The sequence below is a fragment of the Sander lucioperca genome, chromosome 2 (assembly GCF_008315115.2).
Source record: "Sander lucioperca isolate FBNREF2018 chromosome 2, SLUC_FBN_1.2, whole genome shotgun sequence".
Lineage (NCBI taxonomy): Eukaryota > Metazoa > Chordata > Actinopteri > Perciformes > Percidae > Sander > Sander lucioperca.
Window position 1 is genome coordinate 31,380,486 of NC_050174.1, and position 24,582 is coordinate 31,405,067.

At 40.4% G+C, this 24,582-nt stretch overlaps 1 long non-coding RNA gene across 1 annotated transcript; it reads right to left on the reverse strand.

Annotated features, from left to right (window-relative positions):
• Nucleotides 1–7,328: 7,328 nt before the first annotated feature.
• LOC116050688 lies at nucleotides 7,329–24,322 on the reverse strand. The gene is made up of 3 exons (XR_004105137.2): nucleotides 24,311–24,322; nucleotides 8,111–8,114; nucleotides 7,329–7,554 (listed from the first exon to the last, which is right to left on the reverse strand). It is a non-coding gene; the product is annotated as an uncharacterized LOC116050688 (long non-coding RNA).
• Between the last annotated feature and the right edge of the window lie 260 nt (nucleotides 24,323–24,582).

Consider the following 24,582-nt stretch of genomic DNA (forward strand, 5'->3'; position numbering starts at 1 on the left):
AGCTTTTCTAACAATGTATTTTAGCTCTTCACGTGGGTAATGCAGTTTAGCTTCCAACTCTAACAATTTTCCTGATTTTTTTAGCAGTGTAGTGCATTTGAGCTTTAAGATTTTTCGTACTATTTGTTTCATATTTCTGCATTTGTGAGTGATTATCAGTTAGAAAATATACTCAGACCTCACAATGTTCTACGTCTTTTGTCATTATTCAACTTTTGAAGCAAACAGTTCAGTTTAGCATAAGCTTTTAACTTTTTAATGAAATTCATACGTATAAAAACGATTTCCACTTTTTCAACTATTCTCACTACTTCAACTTCTTCTTATATCGCATATATCAGTTATGCGATATGACTTGTACTTTTGGCCCGGTGAGCTTCCAAATGACAAGAGTTCCACATATTCCTCTATTTGCTGCCATGTTAAACATCCTCCACATTTCCCAGCGAAACGCAGAGCGAACCACTTTTTAAATCGCTGATATGCCCACATTTTTAAGTTTATCCACATAAATTTTATATTGATGCGTTCACAAAGGCGTTGTGGTGATCACAATTACATCATTTGACTAATACACCTTATCGTTTTAGCAGTCTGAGCCTTTATTTAAGAGCTTGCTCTCAGTGTCTTTAAATAGCTCCAGAGTGGCACAGGTGACAGTTTCAGCAGGTGACACGTCGTTAACTTGATTAAAGATCAAAGAGATCTCATCACAGAGATCAAAGCATTCCATACTGTGTTTATAAACATGGTAACCATGGCATTAGTACACTTGACAGACTGAACTACAGACAGTTTAATATGAACATAACGGAACATCTCTCACATACACACAGAGACCCACACTCACACAGACACACACACAGACACACACACACAGTCACACACACACACGCACACACACACAGACACACACACACACACAGACACACACCAACACACATACGCAGACACACACACGCACGCACACACACGCACAGACACACACACACACACACAGACACACACCAACACACATACGCAGACACACACACACACACACACACACACACACACACACACACACACACACACACACACACACACAAAGACACACACACACACACACACACACACACAAACACACATACACACACAGCCACACATATACACACACTTCCACTTCCAACCATGGTTGATGATGGTGTAGTGGATATGACACATACCTGTTGTGTGGGAGGGCCGGATTCAAATCCCACTGAGGTATATCAATGTGTCCCTGAGGTAAACAACCCATTATTGCCTCAAAGGTGTGTTATCACTGACATATATGGATAGAAAGTTGCTTCCTTTTCTCTTTTTTCCTCTCCTTTTATCTTTCCTCTCTTTTTCCTCTCTCTCTCTCTCTTTCTGCTTGTTTGTTCTATGCAATGGATATGGCTGATAATAAGTATTTTTAGTCAATTCATTGAAACTTCCACTTTTGACAGTATTACAGTTTAGCTTCCAGCTTTTCTACAAATGCATTTCAGCTCTTAACTTACTGTATGTGCAGTTCAGCTTCCAACTTCCAAGTTTTTCAGCAGTGTAGTGCAATGCATTTGAGATTTTTCAAACAATTTGTTCCATATTTCTGCATTTTCATCAATGTTTCTCACAACATTTGTAAGTCTTCCATACTGATTCATAATTTCAGATAAAATAAAAACAAATTCTTTTATACATTGGTGGTGTTATTCAACTTTTTAATGAAATTCATACTCATTAAACCGATTTCCACTTTTTCAACTATTCTCACTACTTCAACTTCTTCTTACTGATTTAAGCTATTCATCTAGTTTAGCTTTAGCAATTCAGCTATTCAGCATTCCCACGCATTTTCTGCAGGAAATGCATTTTCTAGTATTATACAACCTTCCAGATGTTAATTTATACAGGCACACTGATATTGCATATATTGCAAGGCTATTGCATTCAATGTTAACATTTATGATAATCGATAAACCTTGTGAAATCCACACAAGCAGGCGTGAGCGTCTTTGAGTGTCTAGAAAAGCACTATAAAAAATAAATGTATTATTATTATTGTGACCTGCCCCTTGGACTGAAGCGGGCTCTTTTCTATCTGTAACCATGAAGAACAATTATGACACTATTTTTTGTATGGCGTCTCAAAGAAGCCAGAAGTCAATGAATAACTATCAATCATCTATCAATATTGAATTTAATAGATATGTTATCAGCTATTAGCTGTATCATTTACCTTCTGGTACAGTTCATACCACCTCTTCTGTCGAGAAGCAGGTCTGTTGCCCTCTCCAGACGGCCACACTCCTGAGCTGGCAAACCTCTGCAGGTGTGCCAGCCATTCCCCGTCACCCATCGCTTTGTGCGACTTCGACATGATAATGTCCAGCTGACATGATAATGTCCAGCTGACATGATAATGTCCAGCTGACATGATACAGAACACACAGTGAAAAGTCAATATAATAATCAACATAACACAAACAACATTAGAAAAACGTCCTCACTGCCATTATAGCCATGCCCAAAGAGATGAAATGTCCCACAGATAAGCTGGACATAACACTATTGACTTGACAGTTTCAGTGAAACTTCTGGGTGTTTAGGGATATTTTGTCCATGTTAAGCCTGAATAAGACTTGGACACTTGCATTTAACATGATCTCCATGTATTTAATATAGGTTCAGCGTATTTTTGCTCCTCAATAATGATAATGGCCATAGCATTACAGAGTTTGCAAATAAGCAGGTAGCTTTAACCTCACTGCTGCTAACAGAAGTACCATACTACTACTACACAATTGTATTAATGTGCATCAGATGTGCTTAAAAAGCTAGTTCTGGTGATTCTGAGTAATACTGTGGAAAAATAAAAGCTATTTAAAGTGCCCACATTATGAAAAAAATCACTTTTTCTGGGATTTGGGGTGTTATTTTGTGTCTCTGGTGCTTCCACACGCATACAAACTTGGAAAAAAAAAAAATCCATGCTGTTTTGAGTGAGATACGGGTTTCTGAATGTGTCCTGCCTTCAGTCTCCGGGTGAGCTGTGAACTAGCCGAGATGAGGGGCCTAGGGGGCTAACCGTTAGCATGCTAGCGCTAGCATGCTAGCTCGTTCTCAATGGCAAAACACTGCTACAACACACACAAATTCACCCTAATCTACAAAATAAATTGTATAGAACTACTTACATGTCCCTGTTCTGCAGGTATTCCACGCAAAGTTGGAAGGTCGTTTAGAAGAAGTCTCCCAGCTAATCCTGCCTTGTACAGGCCGAAGTTGGAGAAACAGCTAGCTAGCTCACGTAATCCTTACCTAGCTACTGCGCATGTGCAACTGGCAACAAAGATGTTACAGAAGTTGAGAGGTTTCACTCTATAGCTAAAACAGAGACCTGAACACAGTGTAAAAAGAGTAGTTGCAGCAATGTGCAGTACAACAAAAATATGGTGTTTTTTGAAAATTAAACCATGTAAACCTATTCTGGTACAATCTCAAATTACAGTATGAATCTGAAATGAGCATAATATGGCCACTTTAAAGTAGGGGTGGAACGGTACACAGAAGTCACAGTTCGGTTCATACCTCGGTTCAGACATCACGGTTCGGTTCGGTACAATGGAGGGAAAAGCAACAAAAATGCAGAAGGCAATTTTTTTTATTGTGCATGTCTCAGGCTGTCCACTGAGCTAGCTGTAACAGCTTGAAGTGTGTAAAGTAAGATGTAAACAGTACACAATAAGTAGGCCTACCCTGCAACATCTCCAGACTCCATCTGTAACTTGTAAACAAAATAAGACAATCAGCTAGTAGTGTGATATGGGAGACAAGCGCTGCTCTGATATGTGAATGCATAGAGCAGGGATGTTAAAAGAGCAGCTTCGGTTACACAGAGCAGTTGGCGAATTGTGGCGTTAGCTTCGCACGCTAACAGCGGAGCTAACAGCTAACGGCGGCGCTAAGAGCTAACGGCGGCGCTAAGAGCTAACGGCGGAGCTAAGGGCTAACGGCGGCGCTAAGAGCTAACGGCGGAGCTAACAGCGGAGCTAACAGCTAATACCGGAGCAAACAGCGAAGCAAACGGGCCTGGAGACCATTTGTGGTCGAGGCGAGAAGGGATACAGCTACGTCCGTGTTTGGTTGTATATGAAAGGGACTAGTTTGCTTCATGTGGACTCACTGGACTGACTGACTCCATGGATGTATTACTGACTCAACATGTAGGCGGAGCTCAGGAGCTTCCGAGCTAAGTGCAGGGCTACAGATTAGGTGTCCCTAAGAAACGCGTGTCTAACAGTAGTTCCGCATTACATTAATTAATTTGCACGCAAGTTTTATTTATTTTATACCATGTATTCTGCGTGTAAATTCATGGACTGAACCGAGATGCCCGTACCGTTTCGGTTCAATACGAATACATGTACCGTTCCACCCCTACTTTAAAGTAATTGTTGTTTGCCACTGATGGCTAGCTCGATGCTAGCTAACCTTTGAGTGCTAGCTCTTAGCTAACCAAATGTGTGAAATGTTTCCCTTAATAGGAGCACATAGTCAAAGAACACGGGGAAATACTAAATACTGTTGATACTACCAATATAAACACACCTGTTCTATTTGACGAATGGATTGTTGTGCTGTTAGTAGCTAGCTAGTTGCTGAGCTGTCAAAACGTCAACAAATGATGTACGGCAGCACGAGGATCTCGAAAGATTGGCCACCTGCAGTGATTGGACGTTTGAGGGAAAGACTGATCATGTACAGTAATTGGATGACAAAACCTAGGCCTGGATATTTGAATGGGATGCAATTTCTAAACTCACAACGTGGTTGGCCCTTGAAAGCTAGACCTAGGGATGTCATGGATCGGCAGTACAGACTTTCGCCTGCCGGGTACCGAGCTACAGCTGGCTAAGGAAGCGGCCCAATTGCCAAAAGTCAAAGCAGCAATCAGCATTGAACAGATGCCAAATCGCCAAAGTCAAAGCCGCAAGCAGCGTTTTCGCGATTTCTAATGTTATCGGATTTTAACTAAACTTGGTATGTACATTCAGGTCGTGGTGTCAGATGTATTCATCAATTTTAGACAGGATTGCTGTGGAAGAACCTGAGTTGTGGGCAATTCCCTGTTATGCCCTACCCTTTACGAAGTTCTTTGATTGAATTTCATTCATTGACTGCCATGTTTTATGACAAATCTTAATTTCTTTTGACTGTTTTTCACATTATGCAAATTAGCCAAACATTTCATCACTGTGCACCTCTATGGTCCAAGAGGCTTTTTTGTAGAGCACATTGAGCTGCATATGTCTGAGAAATTTCAAGTCAATCGGACTTAAGGACTGAGGGGCGTTTTCTTTTTTGATAGTTAATTGTAGTGCCACCATGTGGCAGATTGGGCTCATATTTCTTGGGAACTGAATGCACATCATTTCCAGTGATTGGGCCAAGTTTCGTGTTTCTAGCTCATTCCAGCTCACAGGAATTTGAGCCGTGGCGGAAAACAACAAATAATACTAAACCAGGAGAAAAACAATAAGGTTAAAACCCCCTTCAGGGTTTGAACCCTAATAAAACCCCCTTTGGGGTTTGAACCCTAAACATCTTTATGGGGCTACATATATATAGACTTTCACTATCTCATTCCCCCTGTATCTGTGTTGGCAGAGATATGCAACAAACAATGACCTGGGGTCTCATTTATAAATGTGGCGTACGCACAAAACGGGGCTGAAAATGTGCGTACGCCACTTTCCACACAGAGGTTGTGATTTATAAAAAACTAACTTGACGGGAGAATGTGGGGTCCTCCACGCAAACTCTGACGCATGCGTTCGCACATTTTGGAGACAAAATAGGAATTGGCGAAGCAGATGGTGAGGTGGTGAACTGAAGTCAGACTGCAGAAAGTAAATGGGAATAACGATTACTCGTAATATTTTCAAGTATTGATGCCTCACTCACATTTTTTCACTCCATATCATCCACCTTACCATGAAGATTAAATCTAGCAGTGTTATTTGCGCTTGTACTGAATGATAATTGTTCCATAAACACCTCCAACTCAAATCCTAAATAAAAATTAGTTCTTAATGTTTAATCGGCGCTGTCTCACCCTCACATTGTCCGCTACGTACGGAGCGCAGGAGGAGGGGATGGCCCGACTGCATGGAATACAGGATAGCATCAAATACCCTACTATTAGATAACGGCAGAACACAGTGTAAATAACTGAATATCTGTCTTTAATACTGTGCATATATCATCAAATGTCAAAGTCTGAAAATACAGCCGTTAAGCTCTCACGCAATCGTTACCTTTAATGTACTCGTTATTGGTCCGAACTTTAATACTGTTTGTGACAAAACCTGCATGAAGAAAAGTGTGTTTGCCTATTAGACTTTTTTTTCGTCTTCAAATTGTATCTTGGGGTGGAGGATACCGCTAGTTGATGCTGTGTTGGCAAGGTGTTAACAATCACAAATTGTTGTAAACATATAAATACTGCGGTGAACCTGTGCGTAATGCTGCATGATGGCACTGCTGGCCCTGCAGGAGGACTCCGCCACTGGAAGAATCAGGAGAAAAAGAGACTTTAGGGACCATGACGATGACTGGCTAATATGCCGATTTAGATTCCCTAAAGCTGTACTCTTGGATCTATGTACTGTATTGGGTCCAGTAGAGAGGGCGTAGGAACCGTGCCATCCCGGTCCAAATACAGGTACTCGCCACTCTGGAGGTAACCAGCTGTTTCCAGATGGAAATGTCAGACAGCTGAGTGTTTTTTTATATAAATATTATATATAATCTTAATTTTTATCACTAAGGCTTGTTTGGATATAATATATAGTTCTGTTAAATCTTATTATATACGTCTGGTATAGCGAAGCTGCCCGAGTGCCGTAATGCCTGCCGTTTTGGACGTATTATTAATACATTTAGTTATAGATCAGGTTTCCCTACACTGTGCAAGAACAGGCCGAAATTATAATTCAATTTGCAGCAATTCCTGAACGTCTGAGAAGTTTTTTGCTTTTTCTCCGCCAGTCATCATGATTTGGTGCAACAACTGCCAGTGTCATTCATATACTGATCAGCATTCACGAGGTGCTTTGCATTGACTATTTATGGTTAAAAATGGGCGTGTACAGGGCGGTATAAGAGGCTGAGGCTAGGAACATTGCTTACAGATGTGCGTACACACAGTTTTATAAATCTGACTTTTTTTTGGCGTAAGCCATTTTGGGCTTTTGGGCATACGTACATTTACAGTAAGGATCCTACGCACAGTTTTATAAATGAGACCCCAGTTACTTACATATTGATGAGTCACAAACATTATACAATGATAATTGTACAAACAATATAACTACACATCACTGTAATGCGGTAGTATATACAGTAGCTAACATGTAAACTGAAATAAAGGAAACACGTAATGTATTGTTATACAGTGTACGTAGTATAACCTATATTGTTTATCTAAATAAACTAAAATATACTTACATGTAGCACAACCCAAGATAATAGTGGCAAACTAGCTTACTGAAGCATACTGTCATTCTAATATGAGCTATCAATCATTATCAAAAATATACATATTGCACATCAAACTTTCTGACAATAATTAACTAAGATATCAGAACAGTATGTCAGCATCTATTTCACATACCGAGATGCTACCAAAGGCATGGAACATCGAAGATTGATGCGGATAGTATGGAGAGATGATAACACATGAGGCTGTCCTGCTCACATTCAACTTCCTTACTAAATCCCATGCATCTCAGTTCTTAAAGGAACATACACACATGTGGAACAAACTATATACTATATCTGGGTAATGGTAATATAGTTATATTAATATTGTAATAACGTGATAATAATGGGGTAATATATGTTGATGTTTTCACAGTATTATAGGCTACTATCAGCGTAATACCTTCCAAATTAGATAAAACTTCTTGGAATTTAAAATAGGCAATTACCATATTATAATGCTGAAATTCATCCACCCTTTATGTTCCAAATATTTCCCTTTTGTTTCAAGGTAATACTTTACAAATTATATGTTTAATCTTGTGACTTCTTACCTGGAAACATGTCTGGTAGTTTCTGTGTAACAACTATGAATCAGTGCTGCAAAAAAACTACCTGTTTCTATTTCATTTTGTTCTGTCCCCATCAGGACATTAGTTCACTTAAATGTTTTTCTTCTCCCATTGCTGGCAGTAGTTTGTTCCACATGCATGTATGTTCCTTTAAGAACTGTAGTACCTTTGCACCATGGGACTTAGTCAGGAAGTTGAATGTGAGCAGGACAGCCTCACGTGTTATCATCTCTCCATACTATCCGCTTCAGTCTTCGACGTTCCATGCCTTTGGTAGCATTCTCGGTATGTGAAATAGATTCTGACATACTGTTCTGATATCTTTGTTAATTATTCTCAGAAAGTTTGATGTGCTGTGATGATTGATAGCTCATATTAGACTGACATTATGCTTCATTAAGCTAGTTTGCCACTATTATCTTGGGTTGTGCTATATGTAAGTATATTTTAGTTTATTTAGATAAACAATATAGGTTATACTATGTACACTATAACAATACATTATGTGTTTACTTTATTTCAGCTTACATGTTAGCTACTGTATAAACTATTGCATTACAGTGTTGTGTAGTTATATTGCTTTTACAATTATAATTGTATAATGTTTGTGACTCATCAATATGTAAGTAACTGGTCATTGTGTTTCATTTCCCAGTTTCACCCTTTCTAAGTCAAAAAAAAGAGTTACGACGATCCCAGTCTCCAGTGCTTGATGGTGGAAGGTGTTTAGCTGCTGGTCAGATTGCACAGGGTTACATGCATGCAGGACAAGACACATTTCATAATAATATTAGAATAACAGAGGTGCAGAGATTACCTGGAAACTACCAGAAGCATTTCCAGGTAATCTCTGCACCTCTGTTATTCTATTGTTACCATGTAACAAAATAGAAACAGGTAGTTTTGCATTTTGCAGCACTGATTCATGGTTGTTACAAAGAAACTATCAGAAGCATTTCCAGATAATCTCTGCACCTTTGAATGATTTGTTTGATCTAATATTACCATGTAATAAAATAGAAACAGGCAGTTTTGCATGTTGCACCACTGATTCATGGTTGTTACACAGAAGCATTTCCAGGTAATCTCTGCACCTCTGTTATTCTATTATTACAATGTAATAAAATAAAAACAGGTAGTTTTGCATTTTGCAGCACTGATTAATGGTTGTTACACAGAAACTACCAGAAGCATTTCCAGATAATCTCTGCACCTCTGTTATTCTAATATTACAACGACCCCAGTCTCCAGTGCTTGATGGTGGAAGGTGTTTAGCTGCTGGTCAGATTGCACAGGGTTACATGCATGCAGGACAAGACACATTTCACAATAATATTAGAATAACAGAGGTGCAGAGATTACCTGGAAACTATCAGAAGCATTTCCAGGTAATCTCTGCACCTCTGTTATTCTATTATTACCATGTAATAAAACAGAAACATGCAGTTTTGCATTTTGCAGCACTGATTCATAGTTGTTACACAGAAACTACCAGAAGCATTTCCAGGTAATCTCTACACCTCTGTTATTCTAATATTACCATGGAATGACATATAAACAGGTAGTTTTGCATTTTGCAGCACTGATTCATGATTTACACAGAAACTACCAGAAACATTTCCAGGTAATCTCTACACCTCTGTTGTTCTAATATTACCATGAAATGACATATAAACAGATAGTTTTGCATTTTGCAGCACTGATTCATGGTTGTTACACAGAAACTACCAGAAGCATTTCCAGGTAATCTCTACACCTCTGTTATTTTAATATTACCATTTAATACAATAGAAACAGGTAGTTTTGCATTTTGCAGCACTAATTCATGGTTATTACACAGAAACTACCAGACGTGTTTCCAGGTAAGAAGTCACAAGATTAAACATATCATTTGTAAAGTATTACCTTGAAACAAAAGGGAAATGTTTGGAACATAAAGGGTGGATGAATTCCAGCATTATAATATGGTAATTACCAATTTTAAATTCCAAGAAGTTTTATCTGATTTGGAAGGTATTACGCTGATAGTAGCCTATAATACTGTGAAAACATCAACATATATTACCCCATTATTACCATGTTATTATAATATTAATATAACTATATTACCATTACCCAGATATACATATAGTTATCATCGAACCCTTTCCTACTTATTACATTGGTAATTGCATGTTATTACATCTGTTACCTTCTTATCACCTTATTACCCCAGTATTACATCTTATTACTGTGATGTATTACCCAGTTATTACTTTAGTAATTACATGTTATTACCTATATATTACCTCATTATTATCACACGGTTACCCCACTATTACCATCTTATTACCGTGCCGTAATGTAAAGTGCTACCTATTTTTGTTTCATGAAATTGTTATCAAAAAAAAGAATTGTTTAGGAACCGGAAGTCACGATACTGGTATTGGTATCGGTATCGCTATGGAAATGTCTCTAACGCTACCCAGCCCTCAGAGAGAGTGTAGTGCGCTATGTGTTTGTCTGGAGCAGCCTGCAGCAGCGTTCTGATGAAAGTGGATCACTCTCTCCCTGTAAATGTCCTGATCCTGTAACCCTGTTGTTACCAGACTCATCCCAGCCACAATCAGTAAGAACAGATTCACTCAACTAAAGCCATAAAAACACAGCAGTGGAGAAAGTAATCGGATCCTTTTCTTTTTATTTTTTAGATCAATGTTTTTATTATTTTTATATTTTTGAACATACAGAACAGACAAACACAATTAAACAAGAACAAAAAACATCTCCCACCCCCACCCTCTGCGGTCTCGAAGAAAACAAAAACAAAAACAAACAAATAAGCAAAAACAAAAACAGAAATCACACCTTGCCTAGTCACTCTCCTCTAATTCTTGTTATGCTGAGGTCATTAGGACTGATACTTGTGCTGCTGCGTTTTTCCATAGATCTATAGTCGATGATTTGGCTTTGTTAATCCTTGCTGTAGAGAGCTCAAGCAAGCCACGTCTAGAAAATACGCCAACCACTGTTTTTTTTAAGTGAGTTGGTGGGGGGGGGGAGCCATTTTCTTGGTTGCGATTGAGCCGGCTAGCCAAACTTTCTTCTGTCTCCCAAGCAGGTGTAATTTAGAGTCATCATTAAGTAACAAAACAATCGGGTCAGTAGGAATTCCACATCCTATCACATCAGATATTATTGATGTTGTTTTATTCCAGAACTCATGCACCTGTTCACACTCCCACACCATGTGCAGGAAAGTTCCAGTTTGTTCAGGTTGACAGAACGTGCAATAGGGAGTGGGAATGACTTTAGAGACGTATCTCTTCTGAGGAGTCCAGTATGTCCTATGACATATGTTGAAGTGGATCTGCTGGTGATTTGGATTCTTGGAACAATGGAAAATGTTGTCCCAAACTGTCTCCCAATTAATTGCATTCCCCTCAGGGCTCAGTTCTCGCTCCCAGTTCCTTGCTATTGGGAGTTCTCCTATGGATACTTGCATCAGTTTAGCATAGATCTTGGACGCTAATCCTCTCACAGGAAAATCAACAAACCATTTAATAACTGGGTGCGGCTCAAGACTGTTTCCCCATGGCACTCCATAACATTTTAGGGCTGCTCTTAAGCGCAGATACAAGAAGAAGGATGTCCTGGGGACCTCAAAACTAGCTCTTAGGTCTTCAAAACTCAACATACCTTTCTCATTGATTAGTTGGTTTACAGTATAAATGCCTCTGTCACTCCACTGCTTACAAGCAAAGGGTTTGTTACCAGACATTAAGTGTGTATTGTGCCAAATTGGGGTGTCCAGATGCCACTTGTTGGTGTAGCATAGTTGCTCCTCCACCTGTTTAAAGTTAGTCAATGTGTTGGTGATAATAGGGCCATAGGCTAGCATACACTTTTTTGGACACACACCTGCAAAGGCAAGGTCTTGCAGTCTTAGACTTCCAGTGAGGTTTTGCTCTATTTCTCTCCATGGGACTGTAGATGAGGGGTCCATCCACACTCTGAGGGCCCGTAGCTGAAAATACAACTTTGAGTAAAAGGATTGAAAAGTGGCGCTGATATCCTTAGGATTTGTTGAGATACCTCGGTCTGTGCGGCTGCTGTTGATAGTAGCTCTGGATTCAATTTGTTTTAATTTCAGGGCAAGCAATTTGCTTGGTTTACAGCCGTTAAAATAGTAATTTTGCCTCACTCTGTGCATTATGAACTCAGCTCTCTTTCTTAGGAGATCATTCAGCTCTGTTCGACTTGTGACTAGAAGAGTTTGTGTAGATTTAGAAAAACAAGTCTCTAACGATTTACAGCGTTCTTCCAACTGTGCTATCCTTGCCTCTCTTTTCATCTTCAAATTGACCGTGAAAGAGGATGTAAAATCTCTAATAAATCCTTTAGTTGCTTGCCATGTATATGCAGGGTCAGAAACTGAGTCGGTATTAATTGATATAAATTCAGCCAGTTTGGTTCTGAATTCTGTATCAAAAGCTGTTCTGGAGAAGGGAATTATTAAATTGCCATCTCCTAGATCTTTCTCCTAACATATCACAACGGAATGTGGTTATGAGTGCATTGTGATCAGACAGAATTGCTGGTTCTATTGCTATCGTGTGGAACATTGTCTTAAGCTCACTGGAGCACAACAAATAATCAATGTGGGTGAGGTGACGTGTGGAAAAGAAGGTGTAATCCTTGCTAGTAGGATTGTGCATCCTCCATATAGCTGTAAAATGGTGGGATTCCACAGCTGCTTTAAACATGTCCGATATGCGTTTTTGGGCTTTCGTGTGATTGACCCCTGATCTATCCTGATTTAAATCAAGTACTGCATTCATGTCTCCCCCTATGATTAGTGAATATTCGTTGAGAGAGAGCAATTCATTGGTTAGGCGTGGGAAAAAACTTTCATCATATGTAGCCGGTGCATATACCGAAACAAAGGCTATTTTCCTACTCTTTATCGTGGTACATATATAAGATATCTTGCCTGATAAGTCTTTACTGCTTTTGTCTACGGTGAGTGCGCATTTCCAGCAACACAATGGAGCCCTTGGTTTTGGTGTCGTCACTAGATGAGGCAGCAACCTTAAAGTATTTATTTTGTAGACGATTTACATCTCTTTTACATAAATGTGACTCCTGTATAAGCGCCACGTCTATGTTTTTCCTTCTTAAATAGTCCAGGAATTTAGCTCTTTTGATCAGCCCGTTTAACCCCCTGATGTTGACTGAAAGGATTGAGAGCTCAGCCATCTTCAAAATGTATACGTGTCTCAAATACCCTACCGGATTTTGCGAACAAATCTGTAGCAAAGGGTGAACTGTTAGCACTGAGCAAGGTGTGACAAAAACATAAAATGTAAAATAAATCCCCTAACCCACTACCCAGCTGCCCTCTACCCAGGGTCCACCTGTTCCAGTGCTGCCTGCTACCCAACCGCCCTCTGCCCTGCCTGCTCCAACTGGTCCTGCGCCCTCAGCAATGGTAAGGTTTCCTATGGTAGTCAAATGACAAACTCACATTCCCAATCATTTAGTAATTTTCCAATGCCCAATTAAATGAAAACAAAAATGCATATGTACACCCACCTAACCACCAGTTAAATATTTCCAGGCTGTTGGTGGACATGGCATTCCAGGATTGGAAAGAGTGGATGAGTTGGCAGAGTATCTTGTCGAACTGAGGACCCAAAACAGCCTTGTACTGAGTCCACAACAAGTGGCAACTATCAGCTTGTGGCAGAACCTGGAGCAGTTCGATAAAGATAGGGTGAACTATGCTGCTCGACATCAGGACAGGCTTGTTACGGGGAAGTTTAGGTTGCCAAAAAAAAGGCTGCATCCTGGGATCCAGTGGCTCTCCGGCTCAGTGTCCTAACTGCTGTCGCCTTGTAGAGATGACCTTTGTGTGGCTGTGTAACATCCACCGCAGCCCCAAAAATCAAGGCACAGCATCCCTATCCAGGTTGGACCTCGTTCTCAGGGATTATAGAAAAATTAGGCAGCTAATCCTGAGTAACTCAGAGGTAATGCAGCACACCACACTCCAGCTGTTTTAGGTCAACCAGAGGACGCTCATCACGTGGCACAATGAGCGTCTAAAGGGTCAGGAGGTGTCAGTGCTTTTGTAAGGTCTGCAACTATCTGTGACTCGGCCAGTCACTTTTGACACACTGCCTCCAGCACGAGTGCAGCCTGTCACACCTCCACAGTACAGCCACCAAATACACACATACAAAATGCCGCCAAACACAGCTGAGTAGGTGAAGACCAAGCTCAAAAACATTCAGCCCTCTGCCTCAGCTACCTCAGCCCCTATGGCAGCAGAACCTCAGTTGCCCAGATTCTGCCCAAGCCAGCACCAGGGTCTCAGTTTGTGTTGCCACATCCTACAGTTCTAAAGTACAGAATGCCCATCACTAACCCTGTAGCAAGCGCTCCCATGTCTCCCATGCCCCCTCCACCTGCAGAGACAACAAAACGCAAGTACACCTGTACTGTGACTACCAATTTGTGTCGAAAATGTGGCCAGTTTCATATAGGGGAAACTGGCCACAGCCAATATACAGTAAAGTGAAAATTTACTGCCCAAACACCGAGAGCATAACCAAAGAGGAGGGGCTGCAAATCAGTTATAATGTATTTACTTTGCTAGAGCTACTCTCCATAAATGTAAATGTTTGTTTTAATAAATACACTTTTTTTGTAAAATTAAAATCTGGTGCATTGTATTCATTCACAATCAGGTGTAATTAGGTTAAATGTAATTACCTTTTTTATGGAGTTTTGAGAGATTTGAATCCAGTAGGCATAGTTTCTTGCAGGCTGAATGAAATATAGGCCTATAACAGTGTAGTGTGAATGATGTAACTACTCTAAAAAGCAATAAGAAACAATGGACATAGCATAGTCTACATACTAAAATGCAAATAAAAGTATTTTGGATTCAAGTTTAACTCGTCCACAAGAAACAAAGCCTAGTATTAGCCAATTTATTGATTGCAAACCAGAAAAAAAAACCAAAATATCTGTTCTCTGCATTTGTTCAGGCAGGGATTCGAACCGGCAATTTCAAGAACCAAAACAAAACATAGTATTAGTCAATTTGATTGCAAACCAGAAAAAAAGAATCAAAATATCTGTTCTCTGCATTTGTTCCGGCAGGGATTCAAACTGGCGATTTCAAGAACCAAAATATCTGTTCTCTGCATTTGTTCCGGCACAGATTCAAACTTTTCATGGAATTTCTTCCCCTTTCTTTCCTCTTTTTCTCCCTTCTCCCCCTTCTTATACGAACAAATGTTCCCCAGCTTGCAGTATAAGGGACTGAAATTCTACTGTAGGTCGTGGCTGTCTGTGCCTTATTTTCTGTTTTTTCACCCTCATTATGTTTCTGCAGCAGTGATAATCTCAGTTGCAGAGTCTCAATTTCCTTAGCTAATTTAGCCTGTTCCTCCATTTTCTCTTTTGCTTGACTTTGCTGTCTATCTTGCTTATTATCCTGTTTTGTCTGTTCATTGTCATTTTGAGCTGGTTCAGTTATCTCGCTGACAATCTGACCTTTATTCATATGATCCATCAAACACAGGAGTTCAGCCATACCTTTATCCTCCAGTTCCTCCAACTCTTTTCTTTGCAGGTGGTTGCTTATAAGTGAAATGAGTGCAGTTCTGTTCTTGCCACTTACACACTAAAACTCTGGACCAGCAATAGTCAAAAAGTCACATAAATCCTCGAGACGTTCTCTTGACAGCGTGCATAGTGCTTGTATGGCCTCCAGTTGCAGTTTTTCTAGCTCCGATGACTCCATTTTCCACGTGGTGACGGGGGCAGTAGCAGGCCGTGTTAACATTAGCTCCACGTAGCGGCGTTAGCTCTCCTGGTAACGTTGTCGTACCTCAGATAGCAGGCGGCTGTGCTCAGATATCCTGCAGCCCACAGTTGCTACTTTAGCACCCGATGTCACCGGTCTGGGTAATTTGAAGGGTTGAGTCAGTGACAAATGGGATTACTTTAGCAACTTGAAATGCTAGCCCACGTTGCGCTCATCCCAGCGGTGCCTCCAAAATGTTAAGCCCCTGAATAGGGGAAGAAATAACTTGAGTTAAAACAATAGCGACTGTTCAGCTCTCAAGTCAGTAGTTTAATGACTGAAAATAACAATACAGGTTAAGGTTACACCAAAATATAAACCAAGAAGAGTACGTTACCTGAATAGGGGAAGAAATAACTTGAGTTAAAACAATAGCGACTGTTCAGCTCTCAAGTCAGTAGTTTAATGACTGAGACGCTGGCCAAGAGCTCCCCCTACAGGCTACGCAAAGGAAGTGATGTCATTGGCTACTTTCCTTTTTTTCTTCTTATTACAATCAAACAAAGAACAACATAAACACTCATAACATTGCATCTAACGTTACTTTGAAGTGCATTATTTTATACCTTATATATAGTATCTACAACAAAAGCTGCTGCTGTTTCAATCCTGTCGGCTCGCTGCAGCGGGCGGGGCTGCTGCTCACACACAAACACACACGGTGGATGCAGGAAAAAATCGGAGATGAGACGTAAACGATGATATTGAGGACAGCTACACTCGTTATTTTAAGTGCAATGATAAGTTACTTTTTCAAACCGTATGACTGTGTTCCAGGCCAGAATAGGAAATTAACTAACGATGTAAAGATCAACAAGCCACTGACAGATATGTTCAAGTTTGATTCTTTCAATAAATTATAAATTTTTGTCTTAAATCCACCAGCCATATTCATATTATACCAACATTTGCAGCATCCTGAGCCTTTTTGGTAAGGTTACTAGGAAAACTCAGCCCAGAGTAGTTTTATACTCCCGGAAACAAGTTTATTTTTATTTTTAAAGAAGTATACTACAAAAAAAAATATCACAACTTTTTTTTTGCAATTTTCACTGTCTCTTGCAACTTCATTGCAACAAAAATACAAAAGACATTGCAACTTTTATGGCAATTTCTTACAAAAGCTGCCGCAAACTAAGGCATTTTGGGCCACAACAATCTCAAAAAAAATCTGGGACTGTCTTTGTACTCTAACACCCATGTCACTTCATCTTCCAAATCCTCAGTCTTTGTTCCATCTTCAACTTCTCTGTCTATTTTGTCCAAACAATCCTCTTTTATCAACTTTTATCTTCTACCAACTTTTGCGGGACATTTTTGGTTCAGAAGTGCTTTTTATCATTCATTTTATTTCTTTACAGACACCCTAACTGAATTCAATTCAATTTTAATTTGTTGTGTCAAATCACAACATGAGTTATCTCAGGACACTTTACAGATAGAGTAGGTCCAGAACAGACACTAAATTTATAAAGACCCAACAATTTCAATTTCCGACGAGCAAGTATTTGGTGCTACTGTGGCGAGGAAAAACTTCCTTTTTACAGGCAGAAACCTCGGACAGACCCAGGTTCTACGTAGGTGGCCATCTGCCGCTGCCGGTTGTGACACAGAGACACTGATACAGATATACATGATATGATTCATAATAATTATAGCAGTTGGCATGATGCGCCTTATAGTAACAATAAAGATAATAGAACTATGACTAGAAATAATAGTTGTGCAGCGCAGGGCGTTGAGCAGGATCACGGCAGCAGCTGCCAGTGCAGGGTGGGATAGGGGGGCGTCGAGCTGGACCACAGCAGCAGCTGCCAAAAACGATCCAGGACCACAGCAGCAGCTGCCAAAAACGATCCACCTGAACCACCAAATCTGTGAGGTGAGAAACCAAGGACTCCCAGGCTGCATTCCCGGAGCTAGGTTAGTAACATGCATTAAAGGGACATAAATGCAAACGGAGAGATGGAGAGAGAGAGGAGCTCAGTGTGTCAACTGAATGACTGTGCATGAACAAACTACAATCATATTAAGATACATTACCCCACCCCCAGGTAATCAGTTCATTGATTGTCAGTAGCATGATGTCACTTTGGAGGTGCGTTGGTTTCAAGCACCTAATAGTTGCAACTAGAGTATTGATGAGGCTTTGGGATGGTGACAGGTGTGTGTGTGTGTGTATGTGTGTGTGTGTGTGTGTGTGTGTGTGTGTGTGTGTGTGTGTGTGTGTGTGTGTGTGTGTGTGTGTGTGTGTGTGTGTGTGTGTGTGAGTGTGTCTTTAAGTTGGTTTTGGGTATTGATGTCAGTATGGTTTCTACATTATCAATGTCAATAAAAATAATATTCCAAAAAAAGCTGTGTGTGGTGGGATTGCACCTCATCACCCATCAACCCTCTCAACCCACCATCCCTTGTTGCTGTGTTCCACTCCCTTTTTGTTCCCCTGCATTCCTCCTCCTCTCAACCTGTAATTCCAGGGTTGTCTGAACAGAGTTCTTCCTGACCTTTTGGTCCAGGGTGAGTAAGGTATGCAAAGCTCTACACCTTTGAGCTTTAAACTCTTCTCTGCTAAAAAAACTCTTTAAACTGAATGACAACCCACAAAAACCAAGGACATTGACATTATTTATCTGAAATATTGATATGACTTCAGTGTAACTTCCCTGTACGTAATTTGACCGTATATAGGTTGCCCCATTTCAGCACTCACATACACTGTTACGCTAACCCGAACTCGTAGAACAAAGGAACACAGCTACTAAAGGCTAACCTACTGTAGCTCGTAACATTATTTATATTGTCTTCTCTTCCCTGAGTGTTGCTTTTAACTTGAGAGTGAGACCTAACGCCACAAACACACTGGACGCAGAAGTGCTGGTTCACACCAGCTGAGATTAGGAGCGGAGTGGAACTGACATTCATGTGAGTGTATCCCAAGGTTCCATTTTGGGTCCACTGTTTTTCAGTTTATATATGATGATCTACCTGAAGTCTGTCCACCTACTGTCACCCGTCAGATGTACGCTGATGACACCGTCATATATTTACATGCTAAAAACAAGAGGCAAGCCACAGAAGAGCTATCAGCTACAATGATCATTTTTACAATGATATTTTTAAATCTGCCAATAGAGATCCAGATCTAGATGTTACAGTAGCAGGGAGAAGACTTTCAGTTGTCCAAGCGTTCAAATATCTGGGAATAATAGATTCACCACTCACATTTGAAACACAGGTCAAAAAGGTTGTTAACAGAATCAACTTTAACTTGACAAATTTCAGACACATTAGGAATAATTTAACCACAGATACCTCAAAGTTATACATTAATGCTATGATTTTCTCACATATGAATTACTGTCTTACCATTTGGACACAGATCATCAGTTGAAACACTTTATAAACAGACCTTGAAAACCTTGGATAAAAAGGTCAAATTCAAATCACCATTGTAAAATTAATAAATTAATTAAATATGATTTGTTAAACTGGGAAAACATGATTAAGTTTGCAGATATTTTACTTGTATAAAGTTTTTCATGGTATGGCTCCCCTCCTCTCAACGAATTAATTCAACAAAATATAAATTCATCCACCAGAGTATCTACAAGAGGGGATTGTAAAATACCATGTAGATGAAGTAGTTTTGGACAGTCAGCTTTTTCCTTTGGAGCAGCCCATAGTACATGGAATACCATACCCACAGAACTAAGGAACATCACATCTATCAAATCCTTCTCCAAATCCATAAAACATTGGTTATTGACTAATCAAATATGCCACCATAATCCGGAATAATGGGTTTGTCTTTGTCGCTATTATTTTCTCTGTGTGTGCTTATGTGCTTGGTGCTTCTGTGTTGTTGTGTCACAAAGTAAACATTTTAAGTCCTTTAAAATTCCCAGGCTTGATACACACACCAGAGACGTTGGTTTTACTTTTAAAATTGTCTTTATATGGATGAATTTGACTAGCAGCAGCAAAAGTACAAATTTTATTTTTGACAGTTAAAACAGCTATAAAACAGTCTGTTGTTTTTAGAGGGATTACAGTCTTTACCCTGTCACACGGGGGCAGTGGCTCCGGTATTGTCCAGCTGAAGCCTGGTTCACACGGGACGATTTTAAAATTGTCGGCCGATTTTCCAATCCTGAGAGACCCCACACACGGCGATAAAAAATCACGGGTCTAACAGTTTTGGTCGAACAGTGTGTGCTGCGCAGCACGCGGCAAAATCAACACATCACACACGAACCGATTTGACTCCCGAGCATTCCCAGGTCAGACGGGAAATCTCGCAAAATCCCTCAAGATCAAACGTGACTTCAGAGTAAACAATCATGGCGGACGAAGAGGATGCAGTGGCGATAGTTTGTTTTTAACCGAAAAAAAACGTTATCAAAAGAAAAGGCGAAGGTCAAAGAAGTGGAGACAACGCGAGCATGGACTATACTTGCTATACTTATCTCCGACGTCTCCGACTTTCTGGTGCGCCATGCCGGCGGCTGTTTTGATTTTGTTTCCCGGTGCTTTCCTCGCCACCTCGTCACCTCGCTTTCTGATTGGCTACACGCCCACAGGCACGTCCACAGGCTGCGTGCTCGTTTGTCCCCGGGTCCCCGGGCCCCCGATTTCTCCTTGTGTATGGTGTCCCACCATACACAAGGAGAAATCGGGCCAAATAAATCCAGCATGTTGGATATCCCCGATTTGAGATCGGAGCAGTCCCGACGTCCTTCCGAGCAGACGAGAGCAGTCTTAACACACCACACACGGCAGGAATATCTGATCAGATTATTTTACGATAATCGGAGCATCCTTAAGATTGTCGGAAGGGGTGAATCGGGGCTAAAATCGGCCTAATTATCCTGCCGTGTGAACCAGGCTTGACTTTTCGCCTACTGGTCGGTGCGTCCATACAGTGCTGGTGGCCTAGCGTACTTCTTGCGGTCCGACAGCCTGCCCCTTTATCCTTGGTTCAGCTCCGCTGTCCTTCGCACGTCTTACTGCGCGTCATCCTGCGCGTCGTCCTGCACTCCCAAAGGGCATTTCCGCAGGTCCTGACCTCAGGTCTCAACCGCCATCTAGACTAGCACCACCTCAGGTACTGTCCTCGGCCAGCTCCGCCGTTCAAGCCAGTCCCACTGCACGTCGGCCTCCGCAGTTCCTGAGCGCCCACTAGCCCCGCACCACTCAGGTCTCCTCCACATTTCCCTCCTGTTCTCTGCCTCAGAACACATATGTCTCCTAATTAAGAGATGCGCTACTGGTGTGTTTGGAGAGCGTCCTCGTGCCAATCCAGCATCTCCCCTGATTAGGAGATGTGCCTCAGGTGTGCTAGGAGGAGTCCTCAGTGTCTATGCCAGGCAAACACAACCAAAAGCAAAACACCACACTATATACAATAAAAATAAGAAAATACTAGTTGCCTGGCTACACTTTCTGACATGTGTTTATGCACTTTTACACTGTCTACTGTATATGCTACTTGTGTTGTGTTTTTCTCACGCCATCAACCAGCCAGCTGTCATGACCTGGAAAAGTGGTTGTGTCATTTTACTTGTCTATGCTCATATGTTCTTGTTGTATGCTTATGTATTGTTGTAGCTTATCTAATGTTTTAAACCATCAACCTGCTAGGGACTGGAGATGAAAATCAGCCTGCATTGCTAAATCTGGCACATTTACATGTTGGACTTTGTGCTGATGTTGATTAATGTGCGTTGTCCCTTTTAAAGGTGCGATATGTAATACTGACAGCTAGTGTTTAAAATAGTTACTGCAGTACTAATTCAAAATACTGGAGAGAGTCGTCTCCCACCCCCCTCCTCCCCAGACTCGAAGTTCACAGAGGTTGCCAGGCTGAGACAACAGCAGTCACAACAATGTTGCTAGACGCTTGTCTCACATAGCCAGACGTTACTTTTTTCTTTCTTTTTTTATTCACAGCACAGCGGAGTAGCTAACATTAAATGCTGGCTATATTGACATTCTTAAAAGCCTGTGCTCACACAGAGCTTTGTACCCAACTGACAGGCACACTGTTTCGGCTTAGAATTACAGTAGGAACCGCTAAAAACACAACAACCTCGCTGTCCTCTCCACCCGACGGACAGACACACTTCCTCGGCTTAGAATTACGGTAGGAACCGCTAAAAATAACACTACCTTGCTGTCCTCTCCACCCGACTGAACACACTTTATTGGCTTATAATTACGGCAACAATCACTAAACACACAGCAAACTCACGGCCCTCTCTTTACGATTTTCAGCCCCCCTCTCTTGGCTTAAATAACTCACTGTTGTCAGCTACGGCCGCTGAACAGGCTACACGTTGTAAACAGCCGTGGAGCAGATCACTTTACTGGCTGCAACTTGGGTACTCTAGCTATATAATTCAATGTGAGTACACGAATGTTGAAATGACATAAAATGCACGTCCCTTGTAGCCGTGATAAATTAGCCTGAAGCTAATGCTTACCTCTTCAGGAGGAAATTAGCCAACTCTGCGTCCTTTTGGGCTTTCAAATACATCTCCAATATTTCACGCAACTGTTAGAAACATGCCGTTTTTTTTAGGTCGGTTAGAATCTATCTCCATTGATCCTGTTCATTTGTTTGCTGCTTTCATGGCTGTACTAACGTTACAGCTGTAGCGTGCTGGGTTTACGTTTTTACAGGTATATCTGGCAACCCGGCCTGGCTGTCAAACTGGGCAGTTGATAACACACAGGCCAAAACACAAACAGAAATTCGTCACAGAACGGAAATTTCAAAAGGAGAAAATACTGGCATTAGCATTATTGTCAGAAAAGATTGTATTTCAACTTAGCATGTTTCCTTAATATCTGATGACGCAGTGGGGTCATTTTTGTTTTTATTACAGTAAATATATTACATATTGGACCTTTAAATAAAGAAATCTAAAAACAAAAAAACTAAATGAGGCATGTGTGAAAGCCCCCTTAAACGCTAGCTGTCAGTATTACATATTGCTCCTTTATTTACTTAAGCACACACATTTTTATGCTACGTTTGACTTATTTTGCATTACATGGATTTTTTGTACCTTTTACTTAAGTACATTTATTTGGGAGCTATAGTTACTTATTAATATTCATTTTAACATATGACAAATTTATAAAATATGATCCATTGTTATAGCCCTATAGCTATACCCAACAACAATCTTCAAATGAGCTCCACCTCGACCAGCTAAAAAATAGAATAGAGTATAGACATAGAATGTAGAGTATAGACATAGAATGTCAGTAATCATAACAATTTAAAGAATAATTACAATGTATATAACACTGACAGGGCCCAGAAACAGGTATTTGTATGTTTAAAAAAAGGGTATTTGAAGCACATGCTGCTCAAAATGCCGCTGTACTTTAAAAGTAAAATTTTGAATGCATGACTTTTACTTGTACTGGAATATTTATAAATTGAGGTATTCCTACTTTTACTTAAGTAGTTTTTCCAACTGGCTCTATGCTGTGATGCAAATGTGGGGAAATAACACCACATAACTGCATTGTTAGGATATTAGGTTTGTTCATTTTGTGCAACTTAATACTTTTATTCTTCTGCATTTAGCTGATAGCCGTACCGTTACTGCACAAGATTTTGCTTAAAACAGCTGTCAGACTCAGCTCCACCTGCATCAGCTACAAGATTAAAATGCTGCTGTTCATGTATCAATAAATTACCTCTAAGTTACCTCCCTGAAAGTGAATTTTTACTTTTTAACTTTTGATACTGACTGCTTATACTTAAAATTTAAAATAGAATACATATTTAAATTGTGATTGCAGGAACCAACGAATTAACTAACAAAAACATTTTCTTGTATCTCATCCTATAAACTATTTTCTTGTTTTCCTGGCAGTGTTTATCGATTTATTTTCAAGAATAAGAATTCAGGCTTCCGGTTATGGCGGCGTAGAAGGCACACGCGGTGAAATCAGCTCCCGTGCAAACCCTTAATTTCTATCCCTATTCCAGTGAGGATACGACACATTATCCTTGCTCACGTAAACTACAACTTTAAAGAGGGAAATGGGTCCCAAAAAAGATCCAACACTCAAGGACGACAAAAACAAACAGTCTGCTGTCGACAACCGTGCTTGCAAAACCTCGACTGATGCTTATGCTAGCCATGGCGATAGCCAGGTCGCTACCTCACCACCACCGTGGTTCACCAGTGAAATGGACAAAGTGTTCAATCGAATTCAAGCTCTACTGGACCAAAAACTGACTACACTTTCTGACTCCTGTTTATCATTACTATGCTATGCTGGCACGGGTTGTGTAACTCTCCACCTCTACATTGGCTTCCATTATAAAAATAATGATAACCTATTTAGGGGTTGCAGGGGCCAGGGTTAAATGGCTTATTGTAACATGGCCATACTGGATACACGGATAGGGGAAATGACAAATGCAGCTCTTAGGTATCTGACTTGGAACACTAATGGCATCAATGTATTATCAAAACGTAAAAAGGTGCTTAACTTCCTGAAAAATCATAAAATAGATATAGCTCTGTTACAGGAGACACATTTGACCGATCGTGAACACGCTAAACTAACCCGACAATG